The following is a 13,609-nucleotide window of genomic DNA, read 5'->3' on the forward strand; positions in this document are numbered from 1 at the left end:
TATCACAGTTTACAACGCTTGCAACACTGATATAGTATTAGCTATTTAGCTATGATGCAACCTGTATATTATAATATATGTAATATATATTACTGTTTTAGTGGTTTGTTATCAAAGACCATAAGCAACCATATTACAATTCTACTGTAGTAAAACTATGTGGGAATTTGGATTCGGAGAAAAGCGAAGAAGCTAAGAAGTATATTATCAAAAACTCAGATTGAAAACTGTGTGTCCTACATGTGGTGAAAAAAATGTTTAACGGCTCAACATCGCTTTGTAGAATACATTTTTTAGGTATAATTTCATTTAAATTTAATCAAAGAACGTATAGTATCCTATTCTAGGTGATGCAAAAGTAATATGTTATCATAGTTTGTTAAGTAATTCTTTATTTTAGTGAGGGCCGAGGGGTCCTATTTTTCTAATTGCTTGATCTGTGAGTAATGTGTGCCCTGGCCAATGATACAATTTAAACATTACGTTTAGTTTTAATTTGTGTTAAGTTATAAAATATTTAAACTGTAGTGTTCTTACTACTTATGTACATTTTAAATAATATATGATAGAGGCTCTGTAATAATATAATCTAACTCATTACTGAAAAACTGAAAACAAAAATAAATGTCAGGATTGAAATTAAGATGGTAAATACAATCGAATGCTGTATACTGCTACGTGATTAAGATCGAGAATCCTAATCTATTATTTACCTGTATTTAATATTTTAAAATTATTTGGTTTGTAAATAATAAGTACATGAAATAACCACTAGATAGCAGGACGTAATACAATATTTGATAATATAATAGTTATTGTAATTTCAAAAAATAACAAATTTAACTACTAAGTTATTAATACGAAGGTAATGAAGGTAATAAAAACTTATACAGTAAGTGTTTAACTCCCGTAGACGATACACTTGTGTTCACCATTTCAACCGCTTATCGGGAGCGTGCATTTACAAAAGCTTTTTATATCACATAGCAGTGAACCCATGAGAACTAGGTATAGACTCTTAAACTATGCGAAGTATAAAATAATCGGGAAAGGGGAGGAAAATGAGTTCTCCAAAATCTTCAAAAAACCTGAAAGGGATAACCCATAAACAAATTATGGGCCGTCGAAATACTCAATCACCTAAAACACCAATTAAAAATAACACTAATTACCTAGCCATAAAACCTAATCATAAAATAACTAACATATCACCTGTCAATTCAAAAACTACCCAAAATAAAATACAACTGAGCAATATAAATTTGAAATGATTGAATTCAATAAATGAAACGGTTAAAGAGACCAATAAACCAATACTCAACGCAAAGACTACATAAATTAATACAAGTCAACCAGAAATAACACAGACACTTGCCACAGCGACTTTAACATACAACATTCCCAAAAAAAGACCAAGAAATAGTCATTAACATGACTACGCAAACACAATTTCATAGAAAGATAACATAATGGCCATAACTAAAATTATTTCACCAAAAAATATAATGTTTATATCTCGCATATCGAAAGACAGACTCTGTATTTTTCTATCAAACAAATATTGAGTCGATAAATTAATAAACAAACATGAAACCAAATGCATACATGATGAACCAGTTAAAATACGAAGACATCGTAATCCAAATAAATGGATTATACTATCCAATGTATGCAAAACGATTCCCAGCAAAATAACATTGCGAGCAATATTTTCAGTCAACATAACACCCTCGTCTTCTTTATCACTAATCTATTAGCCAGAATATATTAAGTAGAATTCTAGCATATTCTCGGCTTTTGTAGACATATATATATATATAATACCGGGTGACTTAGATAAACTACCCAGTTCTTTCATCACTCATGAAAACACGAAATATCAAATATTTATAACCGATGTTCAATTAACAGCGTCCTTCAAATGAATCCTCCAACAATACGAAAAATGTAAAAATAAATGCTAAGGATGTCACCAAAACAATTAATAATATCCCACAAGCAGATGATTCACAATATAAGACTTATATAAATAATGAACACACCCATTATGATAATAATTATGTATCAGATATCGCTCATGATAATAACGACACCTTTCCTGCAACTGGCCAAATTTGTCAAACTTCAGGTAAACAGGGTAGAATACAAGTAGAACATGAAAAAATAACAACCTTCTTGAACAACTGGGAATAGCTTAAGAGGAAAGCCAAATCGTCAGTCCACACAATATCTGAGTTACATAACAACAGGAAAATAACAAATCATAATACACCAACTGATTATGAAGACGGACAAACAATCGATGATAATAAGGGGCACAAAGAAAAAAGAAATAGTAAATTTACCGATATTATATAGCCGAAGAACTACTAAAACCAGCAAGAGCAGCACAATATAATCAAAAGAAAATATTACTGACGTTTGAGCAATTTAAACACCTCATCGAAAATGTCCAAGGCCATCCATCCCCACTAGAAGTCATAACACAATACGGTATCGACGACATGCTAACTAACATCGCAACTTTAGAATTAATTAGACCCGAAATAAAAATAATATCACAAGAACAACGAATAAAATGTTCAAGAAAGCCGAAACAAACAAAATGGAAACTGAGAGTGAATCATCTGACACCTATAAAAACAACAAATCACCCTTTTGTACGTAAATAACTAAACAGTATTTTAAAACTGTATATTTTATTTAATCATTTAGTTGTCTTCTTTTTTTTCTTTTTAATGTTTACCTGTACAAATGTAATGCCAATGGCCTTTAGTTGCCGAAGCAGAAATTGTTAAATTTCAAGTCTAATAAAAAAAAAAAAAAAACGTATAAATATGATTTAATTCTGAGTTGACTGTTCTATAACTAGAAAATAGATTTAAATTTTATCGATATTCTAGTAAAAAAATAAAGTTTGAATGACCCAATCATGAATATATTTTGTGGTGCAAAGTGTCCCGAATAAAAATATGTCCTGAACAAAATAAATGTTATTCATACACGATTGATATTAATTTTATAATATACTAATGTAGAATGTCAATATCATATAAAAAAAACAAGTGTGTGTGTGTGGGTGTGTGGGTGCAAGTACGTGCGAAGTATGAAGTTTAATTACTTTTGTAGTTTTTAGTGATATCCAGCTTTTTTTGAAAATGAACAATCTGGGACTGATCGAATATTAGGCTCGAATTCGTGATAAAATAATAACGTATTTTATTTACTCACATATTACTAAATATATTTTATGATACTATACAGTAATCTACATATTTATATTAATATTAGTAATACAATAATAGCGCAATAGTTTTTGCGCATTCGTACTTTGGGTGTATAGGATTGGGTAAGGTATTGCACAACGATTGTCGAACTTTTTGTGTAAAAATCGTCGTATCGATGTTTATGAAAATGAAATGAAGTATAAAAAATGTAAAATGCTTATAAATAGCTCAAAAATAATCAAAATATTACAACATATTTTCGGAAAAGTTCAAGTATCCATAAGGTTATTCGTTTTTTTAATTACAACCAAACGATGCAATCGATTTTGTAAAAAAAACTAGTAGGTATAGGGAAAAAATTCGTATTGCTTAATATGTATTGGCGAAAAAAAAAAACGCCGCAGACAATTTTGGCTTGGTTCTTAATAAAGTAGACCTAAAAATAATTGTTTAAAATTTTAAAGGCATTGTTGAGATGAAGTTTTCCTGTTAGTAATTACTAATTAAGGTGAGCTGTTGTATCGTCTTCTTTCATAATAATTATTACACTGTGAAATACGCCATAAGATATAGAACGAGATGTCTCATACTCTCATGCTCATAATTATTGTTCTACGGTCGTTATGCAAACACAGTTGTTGATAAAATGTATTAACTTTGGTTTTAATGATTTCATGTTAAACTTTTAAAAAGTTGTTTTGTGTTCGTCCCGTGTATTGATTGTTTTCCTTTATACTCGCGTATTACTGTGTAATGTGGAGATAAAGGGATTAAAACGAGATTTTTTTTTACAAACAGGACAGAAAATGTCCTGTTTGAAGTGTGTTCTGACAAGATGATACGATGCTCAAAACCGGGACTATATTCCATTTTAAATTGCACCCTTATTAACTAAGATAATACACTATTTGCAAGTGTGTTACAAAATTTTAAAATTACAGATTTAACTATTTCAGAGATCGAAGATTATGTCATTGCTCGCAGAAATCTGTATTTACTTTAATGTACATTTTTAATCGACCTCTGATATATTATTACGTATATTATGTTCCACTATTATTATATAAATAAGCATAATATTAAATTATCCGTATTCTATAATAGTTATAACTGTTGAGCTATATTGACTATATGCACCTATGTGGTTGATGATTTAATGTTTTTAACCAAGTGTACTGAAATAAAAATAAAATTAAAAGTGATCAAAGGCATAATATAGTTATATAGTCGTTTAATTCAAAATATATTGTCGCAGTAGTATAATAGGTATACAACTATTAATCATCATTATCCAATGGTGAAACCTTGCGTTCTTCAAAAGCTAAAGTAGTCAAATTGTTTATTTATTTATGTGATTGATTGCATCATAGACTCTCGTAAAAAAAATATTTGGTCAGTTTTGAAGTTACCTATATAAGTACTTTTTTTTTTATTAAGATAAGTCTTTTAATCTGAACCTTAAGTTGAACATGTTGTACTCATATGTATTATTATGAAAAACAATAATTCTTCAATTAAAATTCAATAGTAGGTAATTACAATGACATTATTTAATTTTATTATCTTATTAATTTCACGGAATCCTTGAAATTTGCATATGTATGAATGTGTATGATCTTATACCGAATGATATTTTATGTTGTGTTGATAAGTGATTACCTATAGATTATAGTGTATGGGAATTTCGTAATACTTGTAATGGGTTGTATTTTATATTTTTATTATTGCAAGTTTATTTGTACAGGGCCCGAAAAAATATTTAGTACAGGCGCCCATAGTTTTATGTACAGGAGGGCCTGTATTAGCCACGTAATTATATAGGTACGTTAACAAACGCACTAATTACGAAAGAGATAGTATTTTATTGTAAAATATGCATCAATACACACACTTAAAAAAAGTAAAGACTAAAAATAAATATCTAATTCATTTGCTACTTATTTCATAATTTGATATTATTATTTTTATTTCTACGTAATTTTTGATATGTATTTCAGTATTTTTATATAAAATGTAGTTAAAAACAATGTAGTTTATGTTGTAATAGCATTTTAAATTAAAAAAAAAAACAACTTAGAATTTAAATTTTCTAAAGATTTAAAATCTCAAACACATAATACGAGTATGTGTGTTTTTCTGATATTACAATGAGTCTATGTGCAATCTAAAGCCATTTGTTGACATTACATTATACTTTTTAATCTTTCGACTTATTCATGTGAATTAGCAATTCTAATATTTTTAAAATAGCCAATGAATATTAAAGAATCTAGGAACCTGTGTTTAAACATATCATTACTTTCTATAGGTATACACGTATAATTTAAATGACGCTAATACTATACGATGATGAATACGTAATATATGATATAATGACGTTATATTTTTTTAAATGCCATCGAGTTAATAATCTTTTGAAATTAATTTTTATTTAAAACAATTTGTATTTATTTTATGTAATACATTGATAATATTATTATTATATTTGTAAAATATAATATATTATATAAATGTATTAAATTAAATAAATTATAAAACTAAAATGTATGAGCATTATTAAAAATAAAATAAAAACTGTGTTGGAAAATTGAATGTTATATGTGCATATTAAAAAAATTAAGTTTTTCTAAGAAACGTAGGGAGTCTAGGTAGCTTACATTTTCCTGTGGCATGAACTAGGCAATTCCTTATAGTCCAGGCTGGCTATTTCAAACATTTTTCATCGAAATCGGGCAGCAGGCAGTGCCTAAATAGACAAGGTACTACCGATGTTAAGGAATTGTGACGCATGATTGCAGCTAGGTACAGCTAAAAAAATATGTACGGTTTGATAGTTGGATTCAACCTAACCTGTACAACTAATTTCTGATCATTGTTTAAACACAAAATTACGACTAAGCACTCACAACCGGTCCTCGTAATTCGGGCCTAGCATAGGTGCTTTAAACGCCCACCATTAAAATAAACGTTTACTTTGCTCGTGACGCGCATGGTGCACCCTTTGGAAATTTGGCTTATCAATAATTTAATGTCAAGTAAAAATAGGGAAAATAATATAACAAAAAATCAAAGTACTCACGTCGTTTATCGAGTTGACGGTAAGTCGTAGCTGACGGTGACTTGATTTTGAAGGAAATTGATCGGTTAATCACCCACAAAAAATTAATTAACTAATTGTGTCATATTATATTTTATACTACGAGTCACATCGGGAATTGATTAAGAATTCATGCCACGACAGTACAGTGTTTTTTACCGTACTGGCGGCGCGTGTTGTTTCGCGCTCTACAGTCTACAGTATGATTAACAAGGTTTAGAAAACGAGTTACGTCCACACAAAACCGGTCGACGCTTGGCGATACTGAAACAAAAGGCATACAAATTTTAGGTGGGTCCATCCAAAACACCATAGTGACCAGGCACGGCGATACGAAAACATTGTGTCACGCGAACGTGAGTACAATATTATTGTAAACACGATTGGTCGCGAATGACAATGTAAGTACACAACAATAAAGGCATTATGTGTGACTGAACATAGAATTTTTTTTTTTTTTAGTCGCGCACTTTAATTAGGCGTCGACACATTAAAATAATGTGCTACAAGGCGATGCGGAAGTTATTTCCGTGCAGCGTATACGACACAACGACGACGTCTATCGCTCCGCTCTCCGCCTATTGCTATTTTAAACGTATGATTTAAGTTTACCATACACGCTAAGCATAAATTAACTGTACTAGCGGTCTGCAAATGTTATTGTTAATAAAACGATTGTCTCTTGTGCTGAAATAAAGTATACGACGAAAACTAAAACACAGACGAAGAACCAGAAGTTCCGAAACAAAACATTTAACTGCTATAATATTAAAGATGTTATGTATTTTTATCTCGAGCACATGTCGGTGAACAGTATCAATATTGGAAATAGTTTTTCATTTACAATAATTTAGTAATGACTTAACACATTATGCTATGGATTTGGATTATCGAATTGAGTATATGTTATCAGTTTATTATCAATTAATTTAATAACTGATAGAAATGTCTGTACGAATAAACATTATTTTAATTGTTATTATTAATGATATAAAGTCATATTGTGTAACAATGTACAATTTAAAAAAAAAATTATAGATTTAATGAATTATTATTAATATAGTTTACTAGTTAGTAGAAACAGTGTCAGATAGTATATTTGAAAATACAATTTAATAGCCTAATATTTTTGGATGATTTCGAGTTTAAGTTATTCTTTGTATTGTCATGTTTACATTTTACCTATATAAATGTATATTAATTGTATATTTGTATCATTGTATCAGGTGAGGTATTTTAATTCGTGAGAGAAATCCATAATTTTATCTACAACAAATTGTTTTTAATGGATAGTCTTTTTAAGTAGTAATTTGTTAAGATTAAGTTATTTCATATATTTTGATTTTAAACAAAGAATTAAATATAATGCAATGTACGAAATTGCAAATGTTGCATTACTTTAAATTAAAAGACACAGTTTAATGTGAAATTGAGTACTTTTCTACTACTCATCTTGTTATGATTATAATTTAGTAAAGATATAATATGTGTACCGTATTATATTCCAACTAAAAGTTGTGAAAAGTTACAGATTTTAATTTAATATTTAAATCTACATTTTACAAACGTAAATAAAGTTGTATACTTTGAAAAAAAATAAATAATTATTTTAAAACTACAATATAATATATACATATTATTTTAAATGCCAGTTTGTTATACGGTTCCTTTATCTCACTCCTATGGTGTACGTTAGGTACTTACTCCAACACCTGAAATGTTATTTTCGATAAAATGTGTGATGATATTTAAAATTTAAATCCGCGGATATTCGTAATATTATTAATACGTTCTAGCACATTCACACATCTATAAATATTATATACTAAAACCAATTCAATATTTTCAATTTAAAAATCCACATAAATAAATAATTGGATTTCGATAGTAATGTTTCATATAGTTGTTATTATAGCTAAATTGAGGTGGACGCTTGTCATCACAATATTATGCACACTTGAATGGAGGTTTAATTAAATTGGTACAGTGTTTATTTACCTATGTGTATCTAGGACAGGGATGGCAAATCCATGGCACGCGTGCCTGAGGTGACGCGAAAAGCTTTTGTGGGCAGGCGAAAATTTACTATTACATAATATATAATATTATAGGACCTATAATAACTTAAGCTAACCTTTTTATACTAACACATTAATTATACAATCGAATTATAGTTTAACAAAATATAATATTTTTTTCATGGAACGCTCTAAAAAAAAGGTTATTACTAATTTCGCTGTGTTCAAAAGGTTTGCCATCCCAGATCTAGGATATTATACTAAAAAAGTATTTATCTCTTTGATTGAGTGTAAATATTTACTTGACATGGCACAATGCAAAAACAAAATATGTGCATTAACCATCGTAATATCTTAAACAAATAGTATTTGTCAATTTGTCATTATTAATTGAAGGAAAACGTGAAGTATTTATATCCAAAAATTATCGACCTCGGTCAAATTATTTGAAATTCAAAACATCGAACCAAACCAATCTCAAACAAAAAGTTTCAAATTTTATATAATTAACCCGAACCCCAAAATAACTCGACATAAACACTGAATTTATTGGTTCGTGTTCGGTTCGAGTTCGGTCTGGCATATGAAAAGTTCGGTTTGAGACTATATATTTGAGTTCGACCCAACTCTGTCAATACTATGTTGTGCCATCATACTTAAACCTTTTTTGAAGTAATTATAGATACTTGAAATAGGTTTTTTTTTCTACTAAACGTCATAGAATATTTATGCTTTTCCAAATAGCTTGAAAATGTAATTTGAGTATCTTTATAAGTAGTTCATATATTTATTAAAACATATTAAAATTACACAGTCAACATATACATTTACAAGTGTTTCAAGTGTTTCAATTTAAAATTTATATTACGAGAAAAAATGCATTCAATTTTCAATATTCTAACTTGATAATTGAAAATATATTGTACAAAGATATATACTACGGAGGTAGTTGTGGAACTCGAACTCGATCAAAAAGTTCAAAATTCAATAATTAATCTTAACTTCTAAACCTAACCTATCACAAATACAGAAAATCCAACTGAGCTATTTAACTGAGCTAATCACAAAGCTTATTATATATTTCTGGATAAACAAGCATTCCCTTAAATAAAAGAGCTGATCTCGAAGCACTTAATGAAATCACCTCAATACCATCCTCAACTTTAAATAGCATCACATACAAAGACGTGAAATAACCTAACCTAACTAAATTATCCCTCACATAATCAATAAATGGTAGGCTACTCCCAAAGTACTCAATAGAAAAGAATAAACCAAATTGGATACACTCGCCTAACGGCTAAAACCATCTCACATTGATAGTGGATAATATTAGAAAATTTAATAATTTTTCTTTTTATGCGAAGGCAGATTTAAACCATACTGGGTTAACCACCGCGTGTGCGCTTAATCAATATTTGGGATTCAAACAATAAAAAAATTAATTCATCCATCGGAGTCAAATTCAGGCTAAGAGTGCCAACTGCATAAAATAGGAAGTAATTCAGTAGAATGATATTTTTAAAATTGGAAGGCAATTCAAGTAAACCTTTAAAAAATAAAATTCATAAGTGGCAATTAGAGAGTCAAATGAGATGTAATTTATGTGATATATAATATACATCGTTCATTATATACTCTCACAAGTGGGAATTTTTTTAATTTTTTTTTTCCAATAAGTAAGTTACTAAGTAGTTTTAAACATACTTATTTTATTATTGTTTTAATGCTTCTGGTACCATGATATAAGTTAGTATTACATTATTAATTGTTTTGTAGTTTTTACAAAATTAAATATACCTGAATGCTAATAAATCAATAGAAATAGTAGATTTTCTGAAAAATAATCTTTGTTGTGCAATTGTTGATGCAAAACATAAACATTTTATGGTGCAATGTTTAAAATATTTTTTAAAAATGTATAGAACATATCAGAGATGAAGGTAAGTACAAACAATACATGAGCAAGAGTAGTTTTCATCGACAGAAACATTAAAAACCAAAGATATGTATTTTAATTTGTAATATTTAAAAGACACTGTGTAAACAAAAAATGATATAAAAAATTGGAGAAGTATATAAGTCACAACGAGACAAAAAGTTGCAAAAAGAGGCTATTAAATTATTAATAATCATATCTACAAAAACCAAAAATCAAAAATATGAAAAGTTGTAAAAATAATCCAGGTAAGAAATATAACTACGAAAATACTTTGTCGGCAGTATATTATGTAGACAGGAGAACCATCCATAAAAAATCTCATTAAAATTTGTTATTAAAAAAGAAAGTCATCCATCCGAATGACAAATAATATTCTCATAACTAAGCCAAATACATCTTACTCGACAAAATATGTTCGCAGAAGTGTTTCACACATTCAAGAAGTTCATAGACATCAAAAAAACATTCTGGAAAACAAATGATCAAAATACGATTAAACTGAATAGGAAGTGCAGTTGTGCAGATAATTTAGCATTGACGATGAACCCACAACAAACTGTACGAAGATTATTAAGGTATAGTTGTTAAGTGGGACAGAGAAATATATGAAAATAGTAACAAACTCATGTTATTATAAATAAGGGCAGAGGGAAATCACTTAAGTCGACGATAAGGGTAAGCACTTAAGAGGAATAAGAAGAATCAGAAATAACATAATGACATTTCTTAATTCCGAAATAATACACTAAGACATAAAATATTTTAATACTATTATCAGAAAAATTATTTCTTATAATATTATAGTGATATCTAATACGGTATTTAAATCATAAGAAATACTATGAAAATACTTACGTAGAGTTCAGTTCAATAATGATGTGTTTGATCACAACATTGTGTATAATATATTATATTATATTGAGCAACTTATAAGTTTTTTTATGAAATAAATACATCTTATAAGTTCATTATATATACGAATGCGAAATGACTAATATTTTTGTATACAACTGTGTTTATCTTTAAATTTTAAATGTTTATTCGAATATTTGAAATTAAAAAATGATGTGTAAAAGTATAATTCAAACATACCGAGCTATAAAATTTTTACCATTTCTATTGATTATATAATTGAATACCTATTATAAGAGTATAAGACTACAGAAATAGATTTTCTCAGTCGAAACTAAGAATTCTCACTAAATATTATTAGTTCAAAGACAATATGCCATTTAGTAAACATGGAATAGTGGTGTGGTAAATTACGCACTTATGCGATAAAATCATTTTACAAAAATTATGACAGTTACGTATGCCCACAGCGTTCATTTCATTGGCCACCTCGATCCCCTGATTTATCAGCATGTGACATTTTTTTGTGTTGGTATTCAAAAAGTAAAGTCTATGCACAGAAACCTCGAAATATTGATGAACTAAAAAACAAAATAATGGATGAAATCGCCAATAAGCCTTTGGACGTGATACACCGTGTAGGTGGAAAATATACGAAGTAGGCTAGAAGAGTGTTTGAGAAGAGAAGGCCATCGCCTTGAGAAAATAATTTTTAAAAAATAAATGACATGTTATAAACTTAATTATAATAAATAATAATTAATTTTTATTTGGTTTTTTACTTTATAATTAATCTTTGAAAATCGACTGTTTCAGTGCCCCACCACTTGAAACATATTATAAAAAATTATGTAAAAAAATGATGTTAAAATAATTTTAATTTTCCGAAGTCATATTTCATCGATCCACAATCGTTAAAAAATCCCAAGTTCAATCACAAGTTCAATTACAATTAAATCGACACATTTAAATAACAGGTTAATATCAGCTCTACTTTCGAAGAAGATTTGTCTTACAATTTAATTTCAAGATAAAATGCATTTGAATGAAATGGAAGAAGAAATATCATGTATATAATAATAATAGTATTCTCGAAGTCTACACATTAATTATATAAACCTGAAAAATGTTTTTTGGATATACATATTTACAACCAAATAACTTTCTTCTGTGACCGTTATTTTGTGTATAATTAAACTGTCATTTATAAAGAAAAAACAGAAATGTATATGTATATACATTCTAAGTTTTTGACACATTTTACTTGTACAAATAACTTTTGTTTCAAATATATTCTCATGTTATTATTCAACTTTAAAGAAATATGGCTTACGAGTACACGTAATTTGTATTTTCAAAGCTTCATTTTTTGAAATAACAATATTCGTTTGGAACGGAAATTCTTTACGTTTTAATATATAATTTTATCAGGACATTTATTAAAAACATAATATCTATTTAAGCATTGTATTTGACTTTATATTGTTAATTATTACAACAGTAGTAGTAGATACTTACACAAAATTAGTTTGCGTCAATACCAACTTCCTGTAAGAACGACGCGATGTGCCTAAATTTTTTTTAAATAGTATCGTGTTTAGGTATTAAAATACTGAGATATATAATAAACGAAAAAGTTTTGAGTACCTCCAAATAATATTTTTGAAACGCAACGAAATAACTAGAATCGTTTAAATGTCCAATATCGTCAAAATTTAACTTACAATAATTAAAAAGTGGGTACCTCAGTGGATGTCGCTCTGCAGTACAGTAGGTTACCAATCGGTCACTGTAATGGGTGGCGTTAAATTTGAGTTCAATGGTATTAAATTATTGTACCTATACGGAAAACGATTCTGATCGAAGTTGGTCTGCCAGTCTATCATAATACTCACTAATTTAAAATATTTGATGATATTATTGTAATTTAAATAATTTGTTCTACTAGGTGTCTAGGTAGCAAACATTAGTACTACAGCAGATTAAATCGATTTTTGCCAAGAAAATAGATATAAAATGTCATTGTGAGTATAAAATATACCAATATACTTTAAAAGTTTCAAGCACCCAGGAATAATAGTTTTAATTTACAAAAAGCTAACATAGATCATTATTCTTGGTTATTTAATATGTAATTTCGTCAACATTTGAACATAAAATTAATAAAACTGTACTACCTAATATATTTTAAGATTTTTTAAATACAAAATAACCTACTTGGGCGGAACATTGTTTTAATTTTTCAACCCATAGCTATAAAAGTTGAAATTTAAAAAAATGTTAACAACACAATTATTTGTAAATGTTTATCGTTATGAATCTTGTCAACATTTGAACTAAAAAATATTTATAAAAAAAATCGGGTCTATGTATTTTTGATATTTTTCAACTGATATTGTGAATATATATCAGGAGCCTTGTGTACATTTTTCATGTTTTTTGACCCAACCAAATAAGATTTTATTGACATTTA

General features: G+C 28.1%; 1 protein-coding gene across 2 annotated transcripts in view; it reads right to left on the reverse strand.

Moving 5' to 3' along the window:
- The window catches only part of LOC111030840 (monoacylglycerol lipase ABHD12-like), a 73,535-nt gene that overhangs the window by 14,936 nt on the left and 44,990 nt on the right, over positions 1-13,609 (reverse strand). The window contains exon 1 of one of the 2 annotated variants that reach the window (XM_022310534.1): positions 6,307-6,580. The exons of the other annotated variant lie outside the window; for it this stretch is intronic. The gene's annotated coding sequence lies outside the window, so the exon portion shown is untranslated. Of the gene's footprint in view, positions 1-6,306; positions 6,581-13,609 lie in introns of those variants that run through there. 2 annotated transcript variants of the gene reach the window in all.

Source organism: Myzus persicae, unplaced genomic scaffold (assembly GCF_001856785.1).
Source record: "Myzus persicae strain clone G006 unplaced genomic scaffold, MPER_G0061.0, whole genome shotgun sequence".
NCBI lineage: Eukaryota > Metazoa > Arthropoda > Insecta > Hemiptera > Aphididae > Myzus > Myzus persicae.